General features: G+C 40.3%; 1 protein-coding gene across 2 annotated transcripts in view; it reads left to right on the top strand.

Moving 5' to 3' along the window:
- The first annotated feature begins 6983 nt into the window (after positions 1 to 6983).
- The window catches only part of KLC1 (kinesin light chain 1), a 46376-nt gene continuing 34072 nt past the window's right edge, over positions 6984 to 19287 (top strand). The window contains exons 1-2 of one of the 2 annotated variants that reach the window (XM_053944675.1): positions 6984 to 7313; positions 7845 to 7921. The gene's annotated coding sequence lies outside the window, so the exon portion shown is untranslated. The remainder of the gene's footprint in view (positions 7314 to 7844; positions 7922 to 19287) is intronic. The other variant, XM_053944674.1, reaches the window with a different exon arrangement.

The raw sequence follows: 19287 nt of genomic DNA, 5'->3' as shown, positions 1-19287 counted from the left end.
GATTTTTAGAGTGACTCTGCCCTTCTCAGCCCCATGTCCTGTCTATCATCCATCTTGCCACAGGCACATTCAGAGAAGCCATTTTCTGTACAGACATAATTGGTCATTGGCACAGAAACGACAGAAACTATTGTCACACAGCAGAAGCATTTCCATTTCCCTTTCCCTTGGGGCAAACTCTATTACCATGAAGTCCCCAGTCCAGTGCAGCTGGGTACTGCCCCTGAAATACCCTCTTAACACAAACTTAAAGACAAACTCCAACTCCAATGAAAAGTGGATGTACAATGGCCTCCCACAAAAAATGAGAATTTCCAATCAACCTTGAATGCCAAGTGAATTTGGTATAATTCCATAAAGAGCATTAGCTAAGGAAGAGAGAAAAGCATTTAACGGAAGAAAAGGGTATAGAATTTTGGCAATTACTGTGTGCAGAAAAGGAATACATCAAATGTAAGGGAGACTTACTGGTAAATCTGACTTGGGAACAAACATTTTGGATAGTGACCATGGCACAAACAACTGCAGCTCTTTAGGCTCAAGAAAGATGAAGCAAAGAACAGCAGAGAAGGGCAAATTGAATAATCAGGGAGATGTAGAATCTCTTTTAAAGATATTAAGAGTTCAGTTTGTTTAGCCAAGCAAATTGATGGTCATGAAGGGAGAAAGGTGTGCAGATTCTGCAACACAGGTGAGTGGAGGAAGAACCAGCTAAGAGAGTTAAGCAAGAAAGACCCTTCTTTTTCTACAATAATTTAATTAAACATATAAAGAAGAAGTGTTACCTGTGAGGACTTCCTTAAAAATGCAAACACATAGAGAAATGGGGCCAATCACTAGCCAGGGAAAAGATCCAGGGAAAAAATAACACAATTTGGCACAATATCTGTATGTATATATTACCCTTGAGAATGCTCAGTGAAGGAGTCTTGGGCAGGAAGGGCAAGATGCCTGCTTGGTTTTCAGTGGACTTTGATAATTACATTTAGAAAAAGACCTGATTAGGTGGTTACCTGTAATGACTTTTAGACTTCAGAGATTTAGTTGTCTTTCTTTCAACAGTAGGTGCAAATTTCTACTTGGAAAAGGTCACATAGAGCCATACACTGGCATTAGCATTTCTTGTGATTAGCTTATGCATAAGCTTTAATAAAAGGCAGATCTGAAAAATCACAGCTTCCTTCTTCTCTAAATGTATGTAGGAACCTCAGTGAGAATAAAGAGAATAGATCTCAAATATCTGTGTGAGGAAGCACCAGTTTTCCTGGTGCTGAGGCAAGTTTATATTCTAGCCTATGCCTCTGCCTGATGTTGATTGGAAAAAAAATTAGTGATTTTCCTACATTTTCAAAGATTCACTTCACAAAATAAGAAAAATTTCATACTCCTTAATGAAATTATCCCAGATTTACACTAGTGTGTCACTGAAATTACAGCCCTCACAGCCCTCACAAGTTGGCTGTTTTGTTTTGGGTTTTTTTTAGGAAAAAGCATTTTTCATAATGAAACTCTGGAGGATTTAATGATAAAAGGTTATCAGTAGGTCTCCTTTGCTAAGGATCCTGCAATGACTACTGAAATTACCAAGGAAAGAGTCTCACCTAATCTAATTGCAAGTAATCTGGCAGCCAGACTGGATGAACTAGCAGAGCTCTAAAGGAATGCTGACAAACCATATAGGTAATTAAGAGCTGGTGTTCTAAGAAAGGGAAGGGGAAGCAGTAAGAAAGCAGACACTTAGAAATCAGTAAAGGTGATCCTTTTTCCCCCTGCTTTTACCTACATGTTCCTGGGTTTGAACAAAGACACATGATTTTGTGTTTGGAAGGGTCTGTTTGTTGTGTTTGTGGAATAAATTTTTTTCCCCATCAATACTAGGCCTTATCCTAACATAAAGGTAAAAAAGGGAGCTGAGTCATAGTTGGGAAGTAAGGATATAGGAGGGTGAACAGGAAGTACTGTACCACAGACAATGTTATTATTCCAGTAGTGGCCAAGTGTGATATTCCATCAACAGCATGTTTTTTATTTCCTCTGGGGGATCTAATACACTTCTGCAATGGTTCAGTGGCTGAGGTAGGTGAATACAGAAATAAATGTAACTTCCTGTGACTCATATGCAGAGATTAATAATCCTCATAACCTTGAATGAGCAACTGAAACCCCAGGGGGGAATAAACTCACTGAGAAGTGAAAGTATGGAGGAAGGAAAGGAGGAACCTAGATGAAATGTTATCTTTATTCATGCATAAGCACTAAAAGTCATGCAGAGTGAATATGGAGAAGAGAATATTTCCAAGCCAGAAAGGTGCTGGTAGTCAACCATCAGCTAACTATGGAGCATGGAAACAAGTGAGGAAGAAAGTTGGTTCATCTTTCAATGAAATGAGAGGTATGACAGAAGGCAGAACAGAAATTGCTGGTGGAGCATAGTGAGTGTAGTGGTGTAAATATTCCTTCGTAGAGGTGGCAACTTATTCCTTGAATGCAAGGAGTAAAAATACAAGTCTAATTATCACCACAAGCTCTCTGTAATCCTTAACCTGTTCAGAATTTTAATGTTTAAAGTAGGATCTTGGAGAACACTGATAATGTCTGTAAACTCATATAGCACAGAGTATTAGAACTTGTCAAAGGGTGGAATCCTTAGCTCCTTGATCACTTACTACTTTGAAGATAACAATGGAAGTCGGGATATATAAATATAGCTGTGTTGCTGAAACTTTCTAGTATTTTCCTCTATGTTCACATTAATATTGACATGCAAATTCTCTAGCTTTCCAGTGGTTATTTTAACTGTATTACCTGAGGTTTTCATAACAGAACTGTTTTAAAGCTAATTGAATGTGCTGCTTAAACCTTTCTTTCAGTATATTATGTTCTTTAGTAGCAGCACAACTCTGTAATGACTGAAAATTAAAAAAATATCTTGTTAACAAAATATCCAGTGCAAGTATCCTGCTCCGTTTTAAAAAATACAACAGAAATTAACTGTTAAGACTTGAATTAACACTGCATGCTTTATTTCCTTGTTATTTCTCTGTGGAGAGAAAACAGCAGGGAAAAGCAAACTGGCTTCCATGTGTTAATGCTTCCTAGAAATCCTTGTGACTCTGAAAAAGGAGAATTCACTTGCATGTAAATAAAGCTTATTGACTTGGGAAGCAGGATCATGATCAGTGTTTATTTTACTTAGAATTAATGCTTTGCCTGACAGTGGGTTCCCAATGGTAAGTTCAGGCATTTGACAATGAGTCAAGCAAAGCAAAATACACTCCTTTTACCCCAAAGTGCCTGAATTTTCTGACAAAAGGTAGCTCTGCATGCAGTAATTGTACATACGAACAAAAGAGTTGGGCTAAAATTGTGCCTAGGACTGGGTACTTGACATTTCTGAGTCTTGAGCACTGGTTTTTATGTCTCCTCTTTTCCATAAAGGATGTTCTTGTAGGAAATACAAACTAAAACATATGCAAGTGTCAAGTGGTTGTGATGAAAAACCAGACAGGTTGCTGAATCTGGCCTTTCAATATTTATTATTGCCAAGATGCTTTTAAATAGCACTTTAGCAGCAGTTGAAATTACTCCAATATAGTACTTTATTGTGGCCATATTTCTAAAATGATGTCATAGATTTTATAAACTATAAGATTAGATTGAAAAAAAATTAAGTTCTCTTTTGGTGGGAAGATCTCTAAGAAAGAAGGATGTATTTTTTTAGTACAATGGTGTGCTGGTGGCATTTGGCCACTGTCAACCCATCACAAACTGTAAAATAAAATGACCCACACTTCTTAAATGAAGTGAACCTGAATTTCTTTAGAGGCTTGCCCCATTTGTGGATGTCAGTTAAGCTGACCTCAGTTCACTGTGTGTATTTCTCACACTGCTGCACTTCAAAAACCACAGAGCTTTGTGCTGCATTAGTTGAACTGTTTGCTTTTTGCTCTCCCACTGTGAATTACAAACCTCTCTCTCTCTTCTGGGGGTAGAGGGAAATTGGTATATTGAGACTAAAGAATCCAGCATTGTAAATAAATTTGTTTTGGGGTTTTGTTTTGGTATGCACTCAGGAGTCTGCAGAAAACCATGGTGACTTTGCTGGTGATAGGCAAAGGATCATAGGAGTCACCACCCTTGGAGGTGTTTAAGCAAAGACTGGCACTTAGTGCCATGGTCTAGTTGACATGGTGGTGTTAGGTCATAGGTTGGACTTGATAATCTCAGAGGTCTTTTCCAACCTAATTGACTCTGTGATTTTGTAATATACTAGAGACAGCATGTCTCGATAATTTAATAAAAAAATCAGGGCTTGCAGCATAACTAGTTCCTTAAGAGAAAATGGAAATGTGGGCAGTGAATAGTTTTTACTGCTAGATGAACCTGGATAATTCTCATGTAGATGAGACAGGAAAAACAAGATCGAAATGAAGAGGAACTCTTCGGATATTTCAGGTCAGGCAGTAGCTTGAGGAAAAATCATCTTCACCAAGTCTCTCCTGTGTCTAACTTCTGCTGTGTGCCATAAACAGAGAGGAGTAACACTGCACTATAGCTCCATTGAGCTAATCAACCTTCCTGCAGGAGGGAGCTTATAGTGTGTGCTGTTTATGTGGGAAATTGCCAGGATGCATATACTTGATTAGCCAGCATATTATGAATCAGGGTCATAGCTGGAGTAGTTGCTTCGTTCAGAGATGTTCACATCCCTGGGGTAAGCAGCTAATTGCAGGAAATCTTTTAAAGCAAATGTGTGATAGGAAGAAAGCAATGAATATTGTTTATTCAAAAGGCAGGAGTGGTTCCTTTGAATCAGTTCTCTTGCATAATTATGTAATTAGGGCATGTTCTATTTTTAATTAAATCTCTTGCATATTCATGAGAATAATCTGAACCTGTGAACCAATTGGCATAACTCTTTAAAATGTAGTTTCTGTAAAGGAATGCCCTTCAATCTTTTTTCTCCTTTCATATTACTGTGCAAAGAGATATTTCACATTGTTATAATTAGATTGTATTGCCTGTTAAAACTAGAATGTGGTTAATTAAACCATTAATATAAAAATGACAGAGAAAAGTTTTAAATGGAGATGAAGAATGCAAGAAAGTGCTGCTTGGAAATACTTGTATCAAAACTGGGTTTTGCTGGACAGCTTGATCTGTGTAAGATATCAATCGGAGAGTGGAATTCAGTAAGTATACTTTATTTCCCTCAGCTTTTCCAATCCAGCAATGATTCTCTGTATTTACAGTCTGAAGACTATCCATGTTCCCCTAACTTTGCTTTGTTTCTTATGGGCTTCTGTGACTCTTCCTGTTCTTCTGCCTCTTTGACAACATGAGCTTTGATTCCTCTTCCGACTTTCTGCTTATTCTTAGGAGCCTTGCTTTCTCACCCGACTCTTGTTCTCACATCTGCTATTCTGTAGACTTGCTCAGCATTGTACATGAGGGCAAACATATATAGGCTCTGCTTTCCTTGAATATTTTAAACATTACCACCTATGTGAGGCTGCATATATTGATTTACCACTATACCTCTATGTTCTTCTATTAGGTTATGATTCATACCCTGTATGTAGTGCAGGGGCTAAATGGTCATTGCAGGTCCCCTCCCACTGAACAATGCTATTCTATTCTATGTGGAGCTCAGGTGATAATGCATCACAATACAACTCTTTCATAAAGTTAGGTTGTCACTAATCCCCAATGATTTACAGTGTACATTTTACAGCTTTGCAATATTTAATGTTTTGGGTGTTTGGTTTCTTTGGGTTTTTGGTTTTGTTGTGTTGCTTGTTTGGTTTTTTTTAAATTGTTCTTTTAATTTTTTTTCTATCTTATACCTCAGTTCCTTCCATCTTTCATTTCTGGGCTTAACTTCTACCTAATGGAAAATAACACAAAGAAAATACTGTGGCTGTTCCTTCCTCTCTAGCAAGAGTGGGAATGAAATTGGAAGCTGCAAAGTAATAGTTCTTGTGACAAGTGTCACTGAGTTCTCACAGAAGTCTTACTTTTCATGTATAAACCTGTGTAAGAGCAGGGATCTTTCACTTCCACGCAGAACAAAGACAAGAGCGTTGAAATATATTGGCAACACTCACTGAGCTCTATGTGGTGGGCAACCTTCAACACAGAACTTGTCCTTCAGCTTATTTCTCTGTGGATTGCTCCATGAGCCACTGCACACTGCAGAGATTTTCAAGCGCATTTCATGAAGTCATGGTTGGAAGAGACCCTCAAGATTATCCAGTCCAACCATCCACCCAGCACTGCCCCTGTGCCCCCATGACCACTAAACCACATTGCCCAGTGCCACATCCCGGTGCCTCTTAACTCCTCTGGGCTGGTGGCTCCACCACCTCCCTGGGCAACCTACTCCAGAGAGTGATGAGGTTCCTCCTGAGCCTCCTCTTCTTGAAACTAAACCAACTCAGGTCCCTCAGCCATTCCTCATAAGACACATTTTCTAGACCTTTCACGAGCCTTGCTGCCCTTTGCTGGACACTCTCCAGCACCCTAATGTCCTTTTCAAAGGGAGAGGAAGATTTTCCCAGTGGCATCCAACTGAGATGGGGGCATCAGTTTCACGAGTCCTGCAGTCACCATAACCCTGAACATCTTTCCACAGTGGGTCAAACCAGCGCCAAGAGCATCAGCAGTGGAGCGAAACCGCCCCAGTGTCACCGAGGCGCCCTGAGGAAACGCCGGGATCCGCTCTCCACTGACATCCACTTGAGGCGGACGAGGCAAATCTTAGCAAGGTTTAGCGTGGCCCGCACTGGCAGCCTCGGGGATGCACCTGAAGCCCTGAGCTCCTCCAGAGCATCCAGCGCGGCGCTTCCCCGCTCCCGGGGAGGGACGGCGCCATGAGGGGGGGCGCTGGGAGAGAAGGGCGCGCGGGCGCTTGTGGGAGAAGGGGGGGCGCCGCCATGTCAGGCGGGGCGGGAGGGGAGGAGGGAGGGGAGCGCGGGGCGGGACAGGGGCGGCGGCCGCAGCCGCAGCAGCAGCAGCCGGGGCGGTGGTGGCGGCTGCCGGCAGCTGTCAGCGCCCGCTCCGCCGGCGCCGACCACCGCGGCCCTGCCAGCGCCTTGCGGGGAGCACTGGGTGCGCCGTGGTGCTGACTCGCTTCTTTCTCGCCTTCCCTCCCTCTCTCCGGTCCTCTCTCCCCCCAAAAAAACCCTTTTCCTTCCTCCCTTTCGCCCGCCCATCGCTGACATCCTCCTCCGGCCGCCTCCCCGCCCCGGGCTGCGCGGCCCCCGCCGCCCCAGCGAGCGCTGCGCACATCGCCCGAGCTGCAGCACCGAGCGGTGAGCGGGGGGAGCCGGCGGGGCCCGGCGGGCCGGGACCCGGGGTGTGTGTGTTTGGGTGCGGGTGTGTGGGGTGTTCAGTTCCTCTCCTTTTCATCCGCCGCTGCGCAAACAACAAAAGGCTGCGCGGGCCGCCCGGTCCCCCCGCAGCGCCGCCGCTGACAGCCGGCCCCGTCCTTTCCGCGCCCAGGGCGGGGTGGCTTTTTGGGGAGGCTGTTTTTGGGCGTTTTGTCAGTTCTGCTCAGCGCCCGGCTGCGGGTAGGGGTACGTGCCTCGGGATGGAGATCGGCTCGGCTTTGTCCCCGTTTCCTCTCCCGGCTCCCCTCGGTGCTGCGGCGGGCGCCGCCCTGGGAGGGAGCGGGCAGAGAGGGCTGGGGAGGCTTCGGCCTGCGGCTCGGGGCGTGCGGCGCTTTGTCTGCGCTGCCCCCGGCTTTGGGGCTGTGCCGCTGCCAGGTCGGAACTGGTGGAAGGCGAGGCTAGGACAGGTCTTCTTTGGGCTTTGTACATAGTTACCGGATTTATACATTGTAGGTCACCTGCCGTGCCGTAGTCGGAGGCGATTCATATAGACTTAGGTCTTGCCTGGATTTCTGCACCTCCAAAATAAGGCAAGCATTGGTTAGAAACACGTTAGTCTTAGCAAAAATATAGAATTTATTTAATTGATAAGTAACTGTATCTTTAGAGCAGAGATTGATTAGAAGGACACTTTAAAACCTTACCCATTTTGCTTTCGTCTTTCTGATATTTCTAAGTAACGAGATGCCAGATTTGTAGATCTGCATAGCAGTTGTATGTAATCAGAATAAGGAAACTTCTTGACACTTTATTGAATTCTGTGTTCTAGGCATATTGAAGCACATTTTAATGACCAAGGTGGCATCACCTAGTGTAATTCTCCTGTGTGGCTTTTGAAGGTGGCTAATCAATGATGGAGCTCTTAATCCTTTTTTTTTTTTTTTCTATTAAGTGATTTCTATTAATGGATATGATGTAAAAGTAGTATCAGTACTCAAGATAATGGTCATGAAGTCAGAATACAGACTCAGAAAACAAAACTGGCTAGGAAAAAGCAAAAGTCTGTTTTTATAGCTTGCTTTTAACAGCAAAATTGTGAGCCAGTGTCATTCATCTAACATGCTTTCATGTTTAGACATAAAACTACAGGAAACTAAAACAGTTAAAATTCATTTTTAGCTGTGTTGTGCTTGACAGAAGGTTTAACGAAAATTGCTCTGCAAAGTAATTGTCTCTTTCACTTCCACTTTTGCATTTGCTCATCACTTAAATAGGAAACTTAGGCACAAAAGGTGTCCATTGGAAGTTAAAGAGGAGCTGTTGAGATTTTAGACAGCTTAGTATTTTGATAAAAAAAAAGTCCTACAAAACTGAAAGCAGCACCTTTTAGAGTGCACAGTTGATTCAAAACTCTTTTGGAAGATAGCTTTATCTTAATTGAATATAAATTCCAAAGCTTCAGCGAAACATGATAGAGGATGTATAACCCTAGGATTACAGATACAATTGGAAGTTACACATTCAGCATTTACTGGCAGCAGAGAGAAAGCTGATCCATCTGGTGAGGCTGAGCAGAAGACCTTGTAAGTCACTTGCACAATTATTTTTGTGACCACATGGTTTAGGAAGACCTTTTCCATGAAATTAGAACAGCTATGGAGAACTCTGACTGTTGCATTTAGGTAGACATTTCACATAATGGAGAAGCATGTGGGTAAATGCAGGGAATTTAAATTGTCTGTTCCTGAAACTCGCTCATCAATGCAGTATTGCTTCTGCATCATGTTGCAGTTCAAGTTTGGCAACCTTCATGTTTCTGAAGGATGATGATGGAGCTGGAGAATTCCAGTCATCAGAAATTCTAACAGCAATTACAGCACAGATTCCCTTTACTTGCTACCATATATAGCTAAAACAGGGAATAAAGTTACCCCCCAAAGGTCCTGTGAAGTAGCCTCATGGTTTGTCAAATTCCTATGATATGGTTAGTAATGCCTTATTAATGGAAATGGATTCTTTTAAAAGGTCTCTAATATACAACAGAGGACTCACATACATAATTTGTAATTAAATATGCAGGAGTCCCAAACACAATCTGAATGTTTTTGACATAGAACAAAATACACTGTACAGATGTTTAAGGCATATAAGGATAATTGCTGCTTCCTATGTTTATGGAGAACTTGCCATGCTAATGTCAGAAACCTCTCACTCATGTGCTGCTCATACAGTACACACATCTCTCTCTCTCTGTCTTTTTGTGTATGCATACATACCTGCATATGTCTCTTATTTAATTGGGACTTTGGGGAAATACTGTAGCCTTATATTCAGTTCTGAGTCCATTTAATGCATCTTCTGTTTCTCTTGAAATGTGGGCTTGTGCAGCCACTCTTTCATCTCTTCTTCTGTTTGACTTCTCTGGCAGACATGCAGTTGAATTTACTCTGGGATTAATAGCATCTCTCCAGCTGCATAGCTCATGATTATTTTAAAACTCAATTCAGTGTACAAATACTTGTAAAATAAAGTTTCTATAAGAGGAGTAAAAAATACAGAAATTTGGGTAAATTCATAAATAAGCAAAGTGTATTTTTGTATTCAGTGTTGAAGAGCAGAGTCACAGATCGTGATGGGGACAAGCATGGTAGGTCTAGTTAAATTAACATTCTTAGTAGTCAGTGTGCCTCCAGGGTGCTGTTCAGTATGACACAACTGTTGTAAAAATGCACCAATTCCATCATCATCACAATAAAGTGGGTAGCCACAAGCTTTCTCTTAATTCAGCCTTCATAATATTTCATATTTCCAAAGTATTTCTAATTGTTTTACAAGAACACAGTATTTACCTTGACCAAAGTTGAGGAAAACATTTCTTTTCAGTGTTAACTCTGATTTTCCTTTAAGCAAAAGCATGATGAACATAATGCCTAAGATATATTTGTTGTACCCAAGTACCAGTCAGAGACACCTTGTTCACTCTAAAAAGAAATCCTATTTGACTTCAAAATAGAATTGGTTCTAGTAGTTATCCTGAGTCAGGGCCAGTTTCAGGTGTTTTTGAGGTAATAAAGTCTTCCCAGTGTTTTATTTAGTGAAACATTTTCCTTTCTGAAAGGAGGATGTAGAAGAAAGTGTGGTTCCTTTGAACAGTTACTAAATAAATGCCTGACCAGAGAAAGGTGCCCTTTTTCTGACTTGGATTTGCTGAGATATTTGTTGTCGTCATCTTCCGGGATTTAAATTGGGCACTTCATTACGAGGATTAGAGCCAGAATTGCAGATGCTTTCAGTGATACAGGAATTACTTCCAGAGGGTTCTATATGAGATGTTTTGTAGTCATGAGGCATGAAATGACACTACACATGGGGCTTTTTTGTGCTAGACAGTTAACATACTTTATAATAAGAGGCCATACTAAAGGGCAAGCATGAGGACTGAAGGTTGTATGTATGCTTCTAGTACCCATAATACATTTGGGAGTGTGAACAAAGGATGAACACTAAAGCACAGTTAACATTAGAGATGCTAATTTCTCTAAATGTATAAAGACAGTCTCTGATAGTTGACAGTTTCTTCAGATTCAGCTATGAAAACAGATGCAAGTAATAGTATCTGTGTGTTGATTTAATCACTGTTTGTTTCTTTGAATCCAGCTTATCTCCCAGGGATGCTGCTATTTAACTGCAATAAGAAACAATCTTTACTCTGGAAGCTGTATTTTGGCATTCGGCATGTATGTAGAGTTAAAATGAATTTAGTTTGTCAAATACTTATTATTGGTAGTGTTTCTTGCTGAAAATGAGGAAACATGGGATCATGCCATCTTGTATTTCCAATATGCTTTCCCTCTGTTGTCTGCTTAAATGGGTATATTTTGTACGTGGTTTCTCAGTATCAAGTCTTCCTTAGAAGTGAAAGCAATAGAATATCTTTTGTGGGTACACTTAAAAGTGAGCAGTTTCATATTTTAATTACTTTGTAAATACCCACCATAAACCAAATTCATCGTGTTTAGATTTTCTTTCTGGGATTATGTCAGAAACCTAGCTGATTTTATTAAATTTTAGAGTGATTAGAACAAAGGATGTTGCCAATCTAGTGGGTAGTATTGGCTTCCTTACATATCTGTAGGGTTGGGGTGGTGGCTAATTATATTGCATTTACTATGGGATATACCCCAGCAAACCATTTGAAAAGTTAACACTGCACTTACTAATGTTCAGAAGTTCAAGAAATGTCTGCCATAAACCAACTTTCTGATGCTACTTAAAAAGTTATATCTACAAGTTAGTCTTTTTAAAGGACAATACATATATTTTTCAGGATTACCAGATAAATTATCATCTTCATTCTTATCTGTGTTTGTATGTAGTAGTTAATGTTAACAAAAAATTAAGATTACTGGCAGTGTGCTATGGTTCGAACTTGTGAGCCATTCCTCAGTGCAGAGGGTGGTGGTTTTAAGCTTTGTAAAGGATTGCAGTAACTGCATTCCTGCACTGTATCTTGAGTTTGCTCCTTCCAGTTGACAGTAGCTGAATGATTTGCAAACCATGTCATACAGATTAGGGACTGGCAGGGAGGAGCAGAGTGTGTGTTGGTGTGGTTCTGCTGCTTTCTTTTTGTTTTTCTAAACAGAATATTGTTTTAAGATTAAGTGCTTTTATGGATGTTCCTTTATCAAACAATGTCAGCCTGAATAGTGTGGGAAAGCCAGAGTTTGTCTTTCTCTTTTGGCTTGAGCAGCTTCCATTTCTGTTGTTGGCTGCTGTTACTCTATGGTCCTTCCTCTCTTTGCCTTGAGTGGATTTTAGTATATCCCCACCTTCAATGTTTCATTTGTTCATGTGCTTAAACTGGATGTTCCACCCTGCTCTCCCCCAGCTCCCAGTCACATTTAGTGTGTGTTTAAAGGGAGGAGGGTTGATGAAAGAAGTGGTTTCATCTCTCCCTCACAGTGGCCGAGTAGTCAGATTAATCCATCTAGTGGGCTGGTAATATGTGAGGACATAGGGGAGGTTATAGTTTTGAGCTAGGAGGGGGACTACAACCTCCTATAATGTTTCTGTTGACAGAATAGGACTCTAAGGATGTAGATGAAATGTTCTTCAATCTCAGTACTGGTTTATGTAGTTCCACTGTCCAGCTCCTTTTACCCTTGTCCTCATTCCATCAACACAGCTTGCTGTATGGCAGCCTGGGGAAATAAGTGTATTTTGGTTGTGTTTATGGCCTGAATTGAAAAGAAACTTCTTTTCTGTCCCCTCACTTCTGACAGTAAAATAATCCAGTAAAAGGCACATACCTTTGTTCTGATTTATTATGGACAGGGATGCGAATGAAATGTGTGGCTGGGTGAGGAGCATCACCAGGTTATGATGTCTAGCCATAGCCTTGCTGAGTGAAAGTGTGCTCATGCTCTGGTGTTTGCAGGAAGCCAGACCAGATGATTCAGTGGCTGTTTCTGTCTCTCAATTCCTCTGGACATAGAAGGTGTGTGGAAAATAAAAGAATGTGCTGTTGTTTATATTCACCATTTTCCTGGATGTAGTGGCCCAATTCAGTATAGTAGCATTCAGTATAATGAGTATTACTGTATTGAAACACGGAGGGGTGCAGAAGTCATGATGATGACTGGCAGTGTGTTAGCTTACATGATAGTGACTTAGAGGTCTTATTAGAGGTATAAGGGAATGAATCCCCAGAAAGGCATGTTAATTTTGAGTAATGATGTGTATTGGGAAGATCAGATGTGTGAACCTGAGGACTATGGCTGTGGTAAGGCAGAATTGTGTTTAACAGAGAGGATGTAACAAAACTGCTTAATAAGATTCTGGTCTGGGAGCATTCTGGAGGCACTCCCAAGGGCTTAAGAAATTGTACAGAGATGATATGTAATGTTTTCTTATGGTATTTATAGGTGTCATAGCCAGATGTCCGAATTTTAAAGAATATGTTACCCATTCTATACCTTTTGAAAAAGACAAGAGGCACCACAGCGTGACTTTGTCTCAGTAATTTGCTGTTACTTAAATACATCTCCTTTCCATTGTTCAGAAAACAGATAAAGGCTGATTAATGAATCAATTACTTTTCTTTCAAATACTTTTTATTCACCCAGTATCTATTTCTCTCCGAGGAGTTTTAAGAAAAAATCATACTCTGGATGTTGATTTTAGCCCACACTTAAAATACTGCTATTGGAATACATTGTTTAACTAAGGAAAAATATCTTGGGTTTGGAATTTGTGCTGAATGCAGGTGGAGAGCAAAGATGCACAGCCCATTTTTGAAGGCAGCAGTTGGTGGGGTTTGAATTACAGTGACTGCTTGTACTTTGTGTGGCCATTGAATCTTGATCCACACCCATTTGTTAGGATAACAAATAGCTTGAAAATATGCTTGCTGGGTTCTGTTTTTTCTTTTCCTTTTTTGTTTTGCAGCCTGTAGTCTGGCTGCACATGGAGCAATGCTTGCAAGCGCATGATACGGTGCTTTTAATGGCATGGTTGTTTTAGGAGGCCACTGTTCTGCCATCCTCGGGAGGGGGATGCTTTCAAAACAGATTATCCAAGTGAGATGGTTTAAAAAATAATATTCAAATGAAACTCTGAGCTTCTGTGTTTGTTTCAGTTAGTATGTGCTCTTGTTCTGTGTCAGTCCACCAGAAGAGCGGTGTGCTGCAGTAGGGTGGGGGGAACTGTCACGGGAGTGGTGTAGCCACAGTGAGGATTTCAGGGACACTCTGTGCCCAGCACTAGCTAAGGTAAATCAGGAAGGTGAAAGATCACTAGAGAAGGGGTTGGAGCTATGGTTTGGTCCTCAGGTGTGAGTGCACAGAATGTTAAGGTGCCTTTGTGAAGTGTTGGGTTAGGGCCTGCTCTATTGCTCAGCACCTCCTGGCCCAAGAGAGTTCAGAACATCAGAATAAAACCTCCAGGTTATGGAGTACTTAACAAGGAAATGATTTCCAACCTTACAGCTAAGTCATCTCTCTGCAGTCGTAGGTAAGAAACAGTGAGTGATATGTGGTTGTTTTTCTGTAGATGGTTGTATCCTTTGCTGTGCTTTCTATGAACTTAAATGTGTTAGATACAAAAAAAAAAATTCTCATAACTGGTAGGTGGCATTGAAAGTACTGATTTTGATGTAATATTGAATGGCTTAGCATTAATTCTTTCTCAATATTAAGGATTATGCCTGAACAGTTTAATTGTGAAACTTTTTCTGTGGTCTTTTTGCAAGAATTGGGTTAGTGGTTTTGCATTTTTTTTAATTATTTGAAGGATAAGTAGGAGGAAGACTTTTCCTTAAAGCTTGAAGAAGGACACTGCACAGTTTGTGCATCTTAATGCAAACTATTAAATAGCTTCAAAACCCAATGTAAGGATTTGTTAAACCTAAAGGCTGCTGTGTGCTGAAACAATGTAGTGGATGTTCCTTTTTTGTCTGCAGAAGAAATTGCTTTTTTTCTTGTTTCAGTCCAAATAACCCTTTTCTTCAATGTCATCAAGCATGTAAGATCATTGTAGTCAGTACTCACAGCAAATTGTCAGCAGAGCTTCCCACATAGATCCAGTGAAATGAGGCAAGTTGTGGCCTTCTCTGCCCTTCCTGGATGCATTTTCTAGAGCTTTATGGGTATGCTATAAAAGGTAGATTTGGTTAAGATAATAGAATTGATGTTAGTAAGTGGAAGCTGATGGCGTTTCTAATGTATTCTGGAAGACTGATTTGATGGGAACATTCCTGTGCTTCTACTTAAGTGCTGTTTAGAGATTAGATAAATAGATAACATAAATGGATGCTTACTTTGATTAGTCAATAAAGTCCAAAAATAACAATGCAAAATGAAAGAACTAGAGTCAAGCTGAAAAAATGTTTTGTCTACACTATAGGCAGCTTCAAATTGTAAGACAGATAGATTTTTACTGTATTTCCTCTCTTATCCTATGTGCTCTAACCCTATTCCAGTATCAAAGTCTCTCACACCAGCAAGAACCAGCCATATCAAGACACTTATCAAAATTCATTGAAGACCTGTTTGCACAAGGTGGCCAGTCCATGAAGAGCTAAGTGCTATTTTCACACAGAAATCAATGCAGATTCTTGGAATATTGAGGAAAAAAACTTTGTAATTTGATAGTGATGATGGATCTGTTACTCAGACTTTCTTGACAGTGTTTATTTTAAAATACAGTCAAAGTTTCCTTTCAATCTACTTAAAGTTGATATTTTATGAAGCATTTCTTTGTAGCTACAAAATGCTAAACTAACAATACAATTTTTGAACAATTAGCCTAGATTTTTCCTGATGTATCTTTGATTCTTGTGACAAGACTTCTTAATAATTAAAGGTAATTATAACTACTTTTTAAGTGGTTACATCTCTGCCTTCTGATAAATTTAAGTAAGTTTATTCTGTCTTTATGTAACTGCTCTTAATACAGTCATGATCTCTTTTGTTAAAGTGAACCAGCAAGGTGGGCTTTGCTGTCCTATGCAGAAGGCAAATCTCCTGTGGCCTAAACTGGTATGTTGTGTCAGTGTTTTAGGGAAGGCAGAAAGCTCTCCTTCTTCAAGATGCATTGGTGGCTGAAAGTGTTTATTAGTGCTCACAGAAGCTAAGGAAGTGCTTGCTTTGCAGACGCTGCTTCTGTTGACACAACAGTGGTACAGAAGGGAGACAACTCCCTTGCTCCAAGGGGTAGGAGGCCTGGAGATTTGCAGTCTGCCTGCCTTCAGAGATTCCATGAACATAACTAAAATTAAGAAAAAACGGCATTAGATTTTGCCCAACAGTACCAAATGGCAGAAGAAGGTTGTGTTCAATTTTATTATTCTGGAAAAGAATGGGGTTTGGATCTTGCCACAGGGCTGTTTCAGATTTTGAGTAAGGAAGTTATGTACCACCAGCATGTAACAGATGATAGCAGCCTCGATTAACAAAGGGTTTATAAGCTGTACCTTCTTGAAAGTTTGGGTTTTAGTGTAGTTCCTCTGGACTCCTGACTGGGTCTGTGAACTGCCTTAGGCACACACACCTGTCAGATTTCTTTTGCACTTGTTTCAGCTTTGACAAAGAGTAAACTTTGATGTGATAACAAATGCATAGAAGGGTCTTAATATCCATCCAGTTTAATTTGAAATCTGAGATATTGGAAGGGCTTGGGAATGTATACAGAGAATGAAATTTTCTCTTACATGCTTGTAATACATCCAGACCAGTTGTAGTATCTAACACTTCTCAGAGAATCTACAGTGATTTTAGGATATGTTGCTAGTCTGTGTTTCAATCACTATACTTTTAGGCCTTTGGAAAGGTAAAATGCAGTTGATGAGATATGCAAAAAAGAGGATACTTTCCCTTGATTCCTTTCACACAAATAATTGGAATAGGTATAATAATGTGTAAGGGGCAGTCACGTCATCTGAGGGTCTCAGTCTGCTGCAGTATGTGAACAGGAAAAGCAAGATGGGATTTGGCCTGCAGCATTATGGAATTCCAGATATGTTTGAGTCTAAAAGAGATTTTGGAATTAGATGGACAGGTCATCTGGATTGTCTGCAATTAAAAGGATACAGATTTGCTGTATCATGATAATTGAAATGCTAGCTAGTAGCCAGTGTTTATTCAGTGCAGTACGGTCAAGGGATTGACACCATAATCTTTTCTTTAAGAGGAAGAATAATCCATGTAGTTAAAGAAAGCTTTTGTGTTACTGAATACTTTTATACTGTATACAGATTTTTAACTCAATTAACTATTTCAGCAGGAAGTAATAAATTTCATGAAAAGAGTTTGCTTGCTACAGAAGAAAGAAGGCTGAGGGTTGAAATAACTCTCAAGGCATTTTTGCCAGTTGTCTTTGAAATATGCAAAAGTATTTTTTCAAAATAGCGTTAAATTTGTTATCTTTAAGAATCCAGGTATGATTTCTAAGAAAGTATTCATTAGTGTTGAAGTAGCATGCTTCAGAAATCTAAATCAAAGGACTCTGCAGCAGAGCAAATCTTCCTAGCTTGTACTTTCTCAGCAGTGCAAATCATCTTAGCTTGTGCTTTCTCAAAGAGAATTGTCAGCATCACCCTTGCTTAGGAGCTATTTTTGCTATCATATCTTTTTTTTTTTTTTGCAAATATGGTTTGTTAGTCTGCGTTTCTCCATAATAATTTTTTCATTTTCCAAAGAATCTGAAGATTTCCCCTGAAAGGTATGATTTTTAATTCTTTTAATAGCAGGCCCTAACATTAAAGCATTTGAAGATTTATAAAGGTAGATGTACAGTGGCTGTATTCTTCAGCTAAACAAGTACATAATCCTCTTCACTTAAACATAGTTTAATGCAGTGCATGGGCTTATTGGTAGCCATTGGGGTTTCCTAGAGGCTGACAGTGTTTTTATGCTGCTGTGATGCAGGGGTAGAACATGAGGCCACACAGCCTATTCCCACTGCTGCCATGTGGAGAGTAGGCTGCTCCTGGCAGTCATAAGGGAAAAACAGCAGCCTTGTTGGAGATGTGGAAATTTCTGCCAGTATTCAAGGCTTTTTTTTTTTGTTGTTGTTTTACTCCTTTTAGTCAATCTGTCCTTTACTTATTGTTAATGTCCCATGCATTTCTTCAAAAACCTCTGGGTTTGCCTTTAGAACTGTCAAAACTTTATAAAGGTTGAGTGTTTGTCCAGTTTACTTACCAACACAGACATTTTGTGATGTTAGGGCTGTAGGTCAAATTCCAGATGTGATTCTGAGCTTTTCTTGAGATATGTGCCCTTGACATTAAAGGACTACAAACGTCCTTTTTACACTATTTACCTAGCATACCTTCACTTTAAACCTAGCAGTAGGGCAGATTTCTACATTCAGGCCTAGCTCTGAATTGAAGGCTGGCAGGAGCACATTAAGACTTTTTTTTTTAAATTTCATATGCATACTATCTGGTAATTGGTAGAAAAAATGACTCCACTTGGGGAGGGGGAGTTTCTCTGTAGCTTAATACTGGTTGCTAGGTTGTGTGCAACCCCATGCTCTTACCTGCATGTGGTCAGTGATTTACAGCCTCCAGAATGTGCTGCTAATTGTCCTCACCGAGTTATTTTTTAAGGTAGCTCGTGTACCTGTGTGTTAAATGCTGAAGGTGCTTTCTGAGCTCACGCATTTGGAAACCCGAGGCAGTGCAGAAGTGCAGCAGTGTTCTGTTTATAGAACTGGGTCAGCCAGTGTGCCTTAAGTCTGACCTCCACCAGGACACTGTTTGCAGGTGCAGTTCCAGATTTTCTATTTTATGCAGATTCAAATATAGATGATGGGAAGAGTGATGACTAGCGCTGGCAGGAAAGCTGCAGTCCTGAATATGTCAAGAGGGAAAAGCTACTTTCTTCTGGGAGTTTAGAGATCATGTTGGAACAAAATTCCTCACTGTAAGGGATAATTTTAAGTAAAAGGAAGGGAAATCAGACAAAAAGGGAAAGATAATAAATATTCCTTATGAGGATATGACTTGTGACAGCAGAAACAGTCTCACAGGTAAAGAGAAATTTAACATCTTAAATTTGAATAAAACAACAGGTAATCATTGTTCTTTCAGACTTGGAGATTCTGACTGAAAACCATAACAGCAATATAGTCCAAATTGAGTGTTTGTTATCTGAGTGCTTTACAAATACCTTTCTCAGCGTATGAAAGGCATCTGTGAGTGATTCATCCTTGTCATTTCTGCTGTTGCTGAGCTGCCGGCAGGAGGGGTGCGGCTAATACAGTGTTTGACACACTGCTCAGTCCTTCCCAAACTGTTTTTCATCTCTTGCCTTTGTTGCTCAGTTTCTTTTTGTGCTTGGAACAGCCTGTAATATTTTGAGGGTTGTTTGAGCAGGCAGTTTTCCACATTATGAAGATTAGCTCGTAGTATTTGAAGATGGTGCCTTCCATGATGTAATGAGATGTGTTCTTG

The sequence above is a fragment of the Vidua chalybeata genome, chromosome 6 (assembly GCF_026979565.1).
Source record: "Vidua chalybeata isolate OUT-0048 chromosome 6, bVidCha1 merged haplotype, whole genome shotgun sequence".
Taxonomy (NCBI): Eukaryota; Metazoa; Chordata; class Aves; order Passeriformes; family Viduidae; genus Vidua; species Vidua chalybeata.
This window is presented reverse-complemented; position numbering and strand designations above follow the sequence as displayed.